At 42.6% G+C, this 11,010-nt stretch overlaps 1 long non-coding RNA gene across 2 annotated transcripts in view; it reads left to right on the top strand.

Moving 5' to 3' along the window:
- Positions 1-6,408: 6,408 nt before the first annotated feature.
- LOC129524551 (uncharacterized) overlaps positions 6,409-11,010 on the top strand; it is a 50,301-nt gene continuing 45,699 nt past the window's right edge. Inside the window, exons 1-3 of one of the 2 annotated variants that reach the window (XR_008668350.2) lie at positions 6,409-6,455; positions 6,790-6,973; positions 7,136-7,238. This is a non-coding gene — a long non-coding RNA (uncharacterized lncRNA). Of the gene's footprint in view, positions 6,555-6,789; positions 6,974-7,135; positions 7,239-11,010 lie in introns of both variants that reach the window. The other variant, XR_008668351.2, reaches the window with a different exon arrangement.

Here is an 11,010-nt window from a genome sequence, read left to right as displayed (position 1 = left end):
CAGTATTATGTTTCTGATTTCATGTACATTGTTTCTCACAGCTGCAATGTATTCTTTTTCTCTACTCTATGGTATTCCATTGGGTGCATATCCATGATTTATTGATCCATTCTGTGGATAATGTACTCTGAATTATTTTTGTTCATTTGATTAAACAGATTAAAACAATGTTTCAGTAAATATCTATGTATGGTGCCTTCCGATTCTACAAGTCTACTCCAAGATACAAAACTAAAAGAGGCAAATTTGAGTGGTAGAGTATGTATATTTTCTATTATTTGAATGAAAATAATAAATATTGTATTCAAAGGTGGTTGTGGCAATGGATACTCCCTCAACAACGTGTGTCTCTAGGTTGCTCCACATCCTTGGCAAGTCTTAATGCCATCCACCTTTTCAATGTTTGCCAATCGGGTGGGTTCCTGATCAGAAAAGAAGTTAATTGTGAGATTTCATTATCAATATAATAAACCAGTGGTCACAAACCAAATCTCATAATTGAGGAGGGACATAGTTCTAATTTCACTGAGATACAATTCATTCCAACGTTCTAAAAAAAAAAAAAGCACATTTTATGAATGCAGGACATTGGTAGGTTTATTGTCAGAGATCTTATAAGGGAGGACAAGAGCTGTTTCAGTTACTTGAAAGAGTCTCAGACTGTACATGGTTCATCTGTGGTTTTCTTCAATTAAGAGCATTTTGCCAGTCACGTTTTGACTCAAAAAACTCTGTGGTACTCATCAAATGAGTAACATACACCATGCACACACACAGGCACACACACACTTATCCTATAAGAAAGGTACTCTACCTGTAATCCCAGCACCTTGGGAGGCTGGGGTGGGTGGATCACGAGGTCAGGAGATTGAGACCATCCTAGCTAACATGGTGAAACCCCATCTCTACTAAAAATATGAAACTTTAGCTGTGCGTGGTGGCGGGCGCCTGTAGTCCCAGCTACTCCGGAGGCTGAGGCAGGAGAATGGCATGAACCCGGGAGGTGGAGCTTGCAGTGAGCCCAGATTGCGCCACTGCACTCCAGCCTGGGCGACAGAGCGAGACTCCTTCTCAAAAAAAAAAAAAAAAAAAAAAAAAAAAAGAATGGTACTCTATTATCATTTGGGTTTGCAGAAGGTTGTTTGGCTAGACTTGAGAATCTAACAAATGCTCTTGAGAGGGGCTTTGGTATAAGGACATAGAGGCTGAATTCAAAGAAAACAGCTCTGGTTCTGTCACTTGCTAGCTTTGTGACTTTGTGAAATTATTTTCTCTATATATCTCAGGTTCTATCTTATTAAAGTAGAGATACCTTTGCTTACCATGAAGGGTTCCTGGACAATTGCAGAAGATATAAATGTGAATGCTTAACATAGTGATAGACTTAATAAACCGTGTTATTGTTACTATGTGAGGGCTTAAAGTGAAAGTTGCAGGCACAAGAAAACATCCCCAAAGCACTGAATCGTGAATGTGTAAATAGGAAACTAGTCCAGAGATTACTAGAAATGACTGATTTCAGGCCAGTGACTTTCTACCATATTAGGCCTCATGACCTTTGGTTATTCAGGTTTGCAGGCTTCCATTTGACCTTGTAAGTTTCCAAAAGCAGAAGTAGCCTTGGCTTCTCTTTCTGGCAACTGGCATAACTTTCCTAAGAGACAATTTTATTTGAGGAAAGAAAAGAACTCTTATCTGAGAAATGCAAGTCCTTTTAATTATCAGGCCCAAAGAGAGATTAAAAGGAGGCAGCAGTCACGTCCTCCTCCCTGCTTTGAGCTCTGTATTCCTCTCTTGGAACTGCTTGCTTTTGCCACCAGCAGCTGTAAATTAACTTAATAATGCCACACCCTACAGCTTAAGGATGTGTAGCGAATCATTAATCAATGTTATTTCTGTAAAGCAGTAAGGATTCCTGACAAACCAGTTTGTACCAGCCCACTCCCTGTCCCCCAGTTTTTGTCTTTATAAACCTACTTGTAACTGCTGCTAAATGGAGTGTATATGGTAGCAACTTCAATCTTATGCTCCTGGGTTGCAATCTTAAGCTTGGCCCAAATAAACTCCATTGATACTAATTTTGCCTCAGCTTCCTCCTTCTAGGTCAACACATTTCTTGCTCTGAGCCACTCTCGAGGTGTTTTATTTTTTATTTCATTTTACTTTTTTTTGGAGACAGAGTCTCGCTGTATCCCCCAGGCTGGAGTTCAGTGGCACGATCTTGGCTCACTGCAACCTCTACCTCCAGGGTTCAAGCAATTCTCCTGCCTCAGCCTCCCAAGTAGCTGGGTTTACTGGCTCCTACCAATATGCCCAGCTAACTTTTGTATTTTTAGTAGAGGCGGGGTTTCGCCATGTTGGCCAGGCTGGTCTTCAACTCCTGACCTCAGGTGATCCACCCACCTTGGCCTCCCAAAGTGCTAGGATTACAGGCGTGAGCCACGGCACCTGACCGTCTCAAGGTGTTTTAAAACTTAGGTTTCATTGCTATGCAGGTATAGTGAGGCCAAAAGATCAGGAGATGAAGGCACTTCAAAAGACAGCTTGTTACTCACAGTTGAGGGGGTGGTTACTCAGTTAGGGTTGGGGGAGTGGGGTAGACACACTCCATGCCACACAGGGCCACCTGGGGAAGCACCAGGTTGGTCGGGAGGCAGAGGGAGCAGGAAGAAAATGTGGGCTCTAGCCAGTACTGTGATTTCTGTGGGAAAGAATGAGTGAAGCAAGGTAAGCAGATTTAGCACTGGCTATTTGAATAATTTCGGTGGGCCCTGGGGTATAGAGGCTGTCCAGAGTTGTCTGGTTCCTGTCTCTCAGATGACTTGGGGCAGAGGAATATTGATTGGATGTCTGCGCGTGATAAAAGAAAGAGTTGAGGGCTCTGGGCTGTGGGTCGTCTGGTTTGCATATGAAAGGCGTGCTTCTGGGCCATGTTTGCTATTTCTAGGAGTGAGCTTTACCCTCTACAGTCAGTGAGGGCCAAATGCCAGAGCACCAAGAATATAGAAATAAGAAACTGCAATTAATACACAAGGTACCAATGTAATATTGGGTTTTCATTGCATAACCCATTTATTCATTTATTTACTCTCACCGATTATTCTTTCTTTTCTCCAGTTATCAGTTTTATTTATTATTATTATTATTTTTTGAGACAGAGTCTCACTATGTCGTGCAGGCTGGAGTGCAGTGGCTCCATCTCAGCTCACTTCAACCTCTACCTCCCGGGTTCAAGCAATTCTCCTGCCTCAGGCTCCCGAGTAGCTGGGACTACAGGCACCCGACACCATGCCTGGCTAATTTTTGTACTTTTAGTAGAGATGGGGTTTCACCGTGTTAGCCAGGATGGTCTCGATCCCCTGACCTCGTGATCTGCCTGCCTTGGCCTCCCAAACTTCTGGGATTACAGGCATGAGCCACCACGCCCAGCCAGTTAGTTTTAATTTTCTACCTTCGGAAGGGATGTTAGGTGAGGCCCCCGTGCTGGTTCAGATTGCCAGAAGCAACACTAGTGTAGCAAGTGCCTCTCCGTCCATTCCCATGCCCATGGGGCAGGGTTACATAGGTACAGAACCAGCGGGCTCTCTCGACCGCTAGGCAGTACAGCGGCATTCCCTGTCAATTCCAGCCTTGTCAGACAGGGTGAAGGTAAAATCTGCTCTACCAGTTTCTTAGAAATTGTGACATCAAAGTTTAAAAGTATAGTTACAGATTCTTGTTTCAGGGGCATTCCTGTTTCTGGCACCTGCAGTTGCAGCCATTGTCCCAGAACACAGCTTCAGGTAGGAAAAAGGAAAGGTGAAGTGATGTGGGGAATAATTTAAAAAGCACTGGTATCTTCTCACTGTGGGAAACATTGTATAGCCACACCAGCCTCCTCCCCTACCTCCCCTTCTCCAGGTCCCCCAGAAAGGAGAGGAATCGCGCCAGGGGAGATGTGCCCTTGGTACCCCTCATGTTCAGTGTGACCACACACTCAGAGGCATACGAGTTAGCTCTTCATGCTTTTCTGTCTCCTGGTGTTAAGTAACCCATGTTTCAACTGCCCATCCCAATTCTCTATGAACTTATTACTCTGAGAATAATAGCTCTATCAAATGTGTTCCATAGGCCGAAGAAATGTGACTCAATGGCTCAAATCGGTGAATTTATTATGTTATAATAAATAAAAGTGTATGGCTAACGTGTTGAAAGAAATGTTAATGACTTCACTGAAAAAGACCCACATAAATGACGGCAACAGACTTAGATCTTGCCACATATTTTATTTAATGTTTCATCTGCCAGCACACACAGCTACAGATAAAACTTGGATGCAGTAAGATATAACGTCATGAAATCGTAAGAAAAGGAAGACAGAAATTAGTCACATAAATGATACTCAACGATGGGTTGTATGATTAACTAGTTTACAGTGGGTCTTAGGACTTTCAAAAAGAGTTGAAAAATAGGTCGAAAACTGAAGGAAAAAATGTAAATATATTTTGTGGGCAAAGCTATCGAGGTCATAGGATTAAAGAAGATGGGGCTGGCCGGGGGCAGTGGCTCACGCCTGTAATCCCAGCACTTTGGGAGGCCGAGGCGGGCGGATCACGAGGTCAGGAGATGGAGACTATCCTGGCTAACACGGTGAAACCCCGTCTCTACTAAAAATACAAAAATAAAATTAGCCGGGCGTGGTGGCGGGCGCCTGCAGTCCCGGCTACTCCAGAGGCTGAGGCGGGAGAATGGTGTGAACCCAGGAGGCGGAGCTCGCAGTGAGCCGAGATCGCGCCACCGCACTCCAGCCAGCCTGGGCGACAGAGTGAGACTCCATCTCAAAAAAAAAAAAAGAAGATGGGGCTGAACTGCCAAATACAATTATGTTATGTTCCTTTTTCTAGGAAGTCTGTGGACAGTGATTTTTAAGTTAAACCAACAACACTGTGGTTAATAATTGTCAGTGAGATCTTTTCTGCAGCATCATTGTATCTGATCTCTTCTCAATAAAAAAATTGTTTCCTACATCAGTTTCTCTTTATTTCTCCCTATCCTTCAGAGTGAAAACTTCTTCTTCCTCTCTTTCCAAGACAAGTCCTGCCACCGGAGCAATGTCACACTTTCTCCTCTCAGAATAATTTGTGATTTTTCAAATATTTATGGAATACCTACTATGGAGGTCTGTCACGTGCTGGGCACTGTGATAGGCACCTATGGATGGGATTCTGTCCTGGAAAATAATGTACAGGATGTAGAGGGGAGAAAATCATTGACATAAATAGCTGTAACCCAGAACAGAAAGGGGCAGCTGACATAAAGACACACAGAATGTGCGGGTTATAAGTGCCTGTTTATGGGGGCAGTTGCAGGAGCTGAGGTTTGATTATGGGCAAGATATGGACAAAGGCATGTTCTATGGCCATGCCATGAAAACAAAGGGGCAGAGGCGTGCATACAAATCTGGAGGCAGCTGCTCCAACTCCTAAATAGTGTAACCGAACAGCCCTGCCTGAAAAAGCACTTTAAAACTTCTTTCTCCTTTTTCCTTTCTTCCCAGTCTCAAGTTGAAACCTTGAAACAATCTCTAGAAATGTTTTTCCTTAGTCTTAAAATAGAGCCTTGAAAGATACTTTGAAACCCTACTTCCTTCCGTTTCTCACCATATTTTCCTTTACCCCAGGTGCATTTATCTAGCTGTATGCTTGTATACCCCACACGCATTTATCTAGTTTATTTAAGCACGTAACGTATCTAATTATGTTCTTATTTAGAAGTTCCAGGGCCTAACGTTAAGACAGACCAAGCGGCAGGGCGCGGTAGCTCATGCCTGTAATCCCAGCACTTTGGGAGGCCGAGGTGGGTGGATCACGAGGTCAGAAGATCGAGATCATCCTGGCTAACACGGTGAAACCCCGTTTCTACTAAAAATACAAAAAATTAGCCGGGCGTGGTGGCAGGTGCCTGTAGTCCCAGCTACTCGGGAGGCTGAGGCAGGAGAATGGCGTGAACCCGGGAGGCTGAGCTTGCAGTGAGCCAAGATTGCGCCACTGCACTCCAGCCTGGGCAACAGAGCAAGACTCCGTCTCAGAGAAAAAAAAAAAAAAAAAAAAGACCAAGCATGGAGACTCCGCTGCAAAATCCCAGTGATGACCTCAAGATGGCTGTCAACAACTCGTCAATTGTTGAGATGACAGCAACCTGCGCTTCAAGTGGACCACAGCTTGAAATAGGCACCAGAACAAGACAGCAGACCTTGTGCAATGCACCCTCCCACGGGCTTCCCATTCCAATTTCCCCTTTTTAAACTTTTCTCCCCAGCCTAAAGTTTTAAGTGGTTTTTGGAGGCGTAAAGTAAGCAGCCTGCTTCCCTGCTGCTAGCTTTGGAAACAAAGTAACTTTCCTTTCACTACAGACTTCCTCCTTGTTACTGACTTTGTAAGCAGTGGGCAGCTGAGTCTGCACTGGGTTACATCGGGGTGTGTGTCTGTGTGTGTGTGTGTGTGTGTGTGTGTGTGTGTGTGTCTCTGAAACCAGTGTTTCTCAGCTTGATCCTCAGGGTTGCTAAAAAATATTTGGTAGGAATGAAGTACAGTTTTAAAAGATGAAAGCATATATTAACTTAGATGCATCTTGTTTACCTCGATATCTTAACACCTCTCATGGTGCCCAGCATACAATAGGTTCTCAGCAAATGTATACAGAGAGTACATGGATGGATGGATGGGTGGATGGATGAATACAGAATTGAATAACTTAATATACTTTTCACCAGATACATTTTTTAACACAATACTTTCTCCTTTTACATAGGATTCTATTTATGTTTAATGAACAAAAAAATTAGTTTCAATGAAAACTTTATTTGTAATGATGAATTCAAGTTGTTACCAGCCTCCCAAGTAAGATGCCAGAGACTTCAAACACTGCTGTTGTTTCTCAAGGAAAAGATCCAGTTAACAAGGAATCATTCTCTCTTCTTCAATAGCTGCTTATGGTAAATAAAATCTCTTCCTCCTTTTAATATTTTACATAAGAGAACATTTTAAAATTTTATTTAAAAAAAAAAACATGAGAAAGAATGATAGCCTTAAGTGAGTTAAGTGAGTTTTCTCACTGCGCTTACAGCCCTTCCCAATTTTGTGTTCTGTATATTTAGGATGGCTGATGGGTGGGAAGGCCAGGAGCCAGAGGTGTACCACAGCTGCTGTGCCTGCCAAAGAACAACCAGGTGTTCTGGTCTTTTGTTCGTATTCTTTAAGGTCAGTGAACTGGCTGGTTTCCATTTCTCATCTTAGCCTACGTCGTTCTTAAAGGTTCTGTCTCACAAGGAAATTGTTCAAGAGCTTAACCAGCAAGTGTGGCTCTCCCAAGTGAAATGGAGAAATAGACCAGCATCCCTCATGAGCCAGGCTCAGTCCTCACTTTTACCATTAAATATTGACATTATGAATGTAATTGTTTCTCTATAAAGCATCTGCACAAATTCCATATTTTAATATATTAGTTCGGTGTTTCTCATTATTTGGAAATCAGGCCTTTTTTGATAAGCATGTAAGAAAATAGCAGAATCAGAAACAATATCAGATATATCAAGAGCAGGAGAGTGACAATGGGCAGAGCTTCTTTCCAGGCTTTGGGAGTAGTTGACAATAGGCTAGCTGAAAGATTAAAAAAGAAAGTTAATGATGGGTCACCTTAAGGGAGCTGGTAAACTAGTTGTGAGGTAAAATAAAGAGGTATGGGACCAGAGAAATAGCAGAAAGAATGGGACTGATCTAGGATAGAAGTAAAATCTAAATTAAAAGAAAAAACAAATTACGGCTCTGATTCCTTCTCTGGGGAGACTTCAATGTGTGCTTGTCAAAGTGAGTTGTTTTTTGTTTTTGTTTTTTCTGTTATAGATAGTTAAAAGTGCAGGGGAAAAGAGGTATCTTTTCCTCAGCCATTGCTAGGTTCATGGCTGAGGCCCCTATAACAAAAGACAAATTGACAAGAGAAAAGCATAAAACTTACTAATAAGTTTTACATGACATGACTTCATGAAAAATAAAGAACCAAAGAAGTAGAAAACCTGTGTATTGACCAGGCGCAGTGGCTCACGCCTGTAATCCCAGCACTTTGGGAGGCCGAGGTGGGCGGATCACCAGGTCAGGAGATCCAGACCATCCTGGCTAACACGGTGAAACCCCGTCTCTACTAAAAATACAAAAAATTAGCCGGGCGTGGTGGCGGGCACCTGTAGTCCCAGCTACTCGGGAGGCTGAGGCAGGAGAATGGCGTGAACCTGGGAGGTGGAGCTTGCAGTGAGCCGAGATCGTGCCACTGCACTCCAGCCTGGGTGACTGAGCAAGACTCCATCCCAAAAACAAACAAACAAACACAAAAAACGTGTATTATGCTACATTTGATGTACAGTCATGAAGAAATATAACTGGACAAGATGGGTAGACCTCATGGTAACACACTGAAGGTAACTTAGCAAGGCTTTTGTGCAGGTTCTTCTCTGTGTCCCTGTGTCTTCGGAGATAAGGATACTCCTTTCCTCTGGGTATAGGGAGAACCTCTCAAATAAGAGTCCTATGACCTGCTTCAGGAGAAGGTCAGAAAATCCATCCTAGGTTTTAGGACATGCTTTTAGGAAGGAGGATCAGGGACACTCAGAGTGATATTTCTTCTTCAGTTTCCTCAAATGTCAAGGTACCATATTTTATGGTAACATAACTGAACCCAATGAAAAGAAATTAGCATGTTACTTTTTGATGGGGAAGGCTCTGACGGAGCTAAAATGTTATGGGTTTTGTAGGGGTGAAAAAGCAATACCTTTTCCTCACCCATCACAAGGGTCATGGTTGACACCTTGATAACAAAAGACAGATTAACAAGAGAAAAGCATAAAAAATTTATTTAACTAAAGTTTTGCATGGCACAGGAGGTTTCAGAAATGAAGATCTAGAGAAAAGCGTGCACTTGTATGCTTAGGTTTGATGTAGAATCAACAGTCATGTAGAACTATGATTGGATGAAAGGGTGTGATGTCATGGTGATAAACTGGGGGGAACTTAGAACGGTCTCTTGTTCAGATTCTCCTTGGCCTTTCTGAGTAGCATTCCTTCCCCCTGGGAATGGGGCAGGGCTCCTCTGGAGTGAGGGTCTCACAACTTAATTTCAGGGGAGGAAGGTCAGAGAAATCGTTTATAACTATGTTTTACACAGAAAGGTGGGAGGAGGTCAGAGTGACTTTCTTGTTCTGCAGTTTCCTCGATTGCCAAGACACCATATTTGGAGGTATCGTGTTCTGGTCCCCAGCAAGTTATATGGGGTACTGTGCATTTGTTGCCCCTACATAGTTTTCAATATATGCTAATTCATGGGTGCGGCAGAGCATAGACTGTAAGTGCTCTGTTTCTGGGAACCTGGTGCTCAATCTCTAAAGTTGGCTTATTCATCTTGCATGTAAAATGAGAATATAAATCTCATTTAAAAAAAAGTCTCGAGCTAAGAGATGATTCATGCATAAGAATCAGCACACTGTCTGGCACAGAGTAAGTGCTTTCCAAAATGAACATTATGTTAGATATAATTTCCAAAACACACACTCTTGTGTATTAAGTCATTGGCAAACATACCCAAGCTTCTTGGCTCACTGATATGATGGACTCTGCGATTCACATCCTGAGAAGGGTGTGGGCATCACATGCACAATGCGGCTCATCACAGAGGATTTTTCCAGAACATAAATGCTACACATCCCTCCCTATGAGAAGATTCACATTTCTTTCTTTTGAATGAGAGGAGAAATTCTACACAATAGAAATAGTAATTTGAATGAGAGATTTGAATTCACAATTCAGGCAGACTGTATTCTTTGTCTTCCTGAAGATAAGAATAGTTCTTAATTTTTTTTCCTCAATGTTGAAGAGCATGAAGTTTAGGAAAGAAATGTGTGTAAGTGGTAGCTGACAAGTGTTCTAACCCTCTTAAGATATTCATTGCCAAAATGGAAAGCGTTTAAGTGAATATCCTTCTCAAGGATTCTGAAATGCCCCCTGAGAAGAGGGCAACAATTGTTTTGGGGCTCTTTCTGTAAAGGGGAGTATGTGACAACAAGGAGGCTGGTCCTGTGTGCTTCCTATGGTGGCATGAGCATATGCATTCTCTAAAATATAATCATAGGTGTATATATATGTATATATGTATGTGTGTATTGTGTGCGTGTATTTCTCTACATATTCTTTTAAATATTGTTCTCAACTATATATAATATTCTATAATCCATTGTGGGGCTCTACAAATAATCAGTTAAAGTGTTGCTTTATAGCTACATGATCACAAAGGTCAGAAACCCAGTCAGGACCAAATCATGTAGAGTCTTAGAGGCCACCACTAGGAATTTGTATGTCATTCGAAGTGGCCGGGGAGCATTTCAAGAGCTTGAAGCATGGGAGTGATATGATCTGATTTACATTTTCAAAAGATCACTCTTGATGCTTGTAGGTGGAGTTGGGGGGATATAAACTCCTCAGGGGGCCACTACATCCCACTACAGATGATGCTGGCTCAGAGCCCAGAATCTGGTTTAGAGCTGGTGAGACATGGATTGTATTCAGAAGGTAGAACAGCTGTGAGGACCAGGAGAGAGGAAAGAGAAACAATGATAAGTTTCTAGCTTGAGGATTTGAGTAGATGGCCATTTCATTAACTGAGATAGAAAAGACAGGAGGATGAGCAGTCGGGGTTGGATCTGACTGGCTTTGCATTTCTGTGGGGCTGTTGGGGAGGGAACAGCTGTGTCACCAGTGCTCTCTACCCACCTGTCACTCAAGGTGGGTGAGACGTCTTCTTGAACTTAATTTAGGCTCCTGCCTTTGTGCTTCTTGGGGTTAAATGTGTTGAAGCCCTTCGAACGTATTAAAACGACGGTGCAAAGATTAGACATTCTTTGGAGGCCCTGCCTGACTTGCATTAGCTTTGATTAGGCTGTGTTCATTGCCAAAGCTTGTGTCCACATGCTCATTATTCTGCATTTACTGA

This window comes from Gorilla gorilla, chromosome 13, assembly GCF_029281585.2.
Source record: "Gorilla gorilla gorilla isolate KB3781 chromosome 13, NHGRI_mGorGor1-v2.1_pri, whole genome shotgun sequence".
In the NCBI taxonomy this organism is placed as follows: domain Eukaryota; kingdom Metazoa; phylum Chordata; class Mammalia; order Primates; family Hominidae; genus Gorilla; species Gorilla gorilla.
This window is presented reverse-complemented; position numbering and strand designations above follow the sequence as displayed.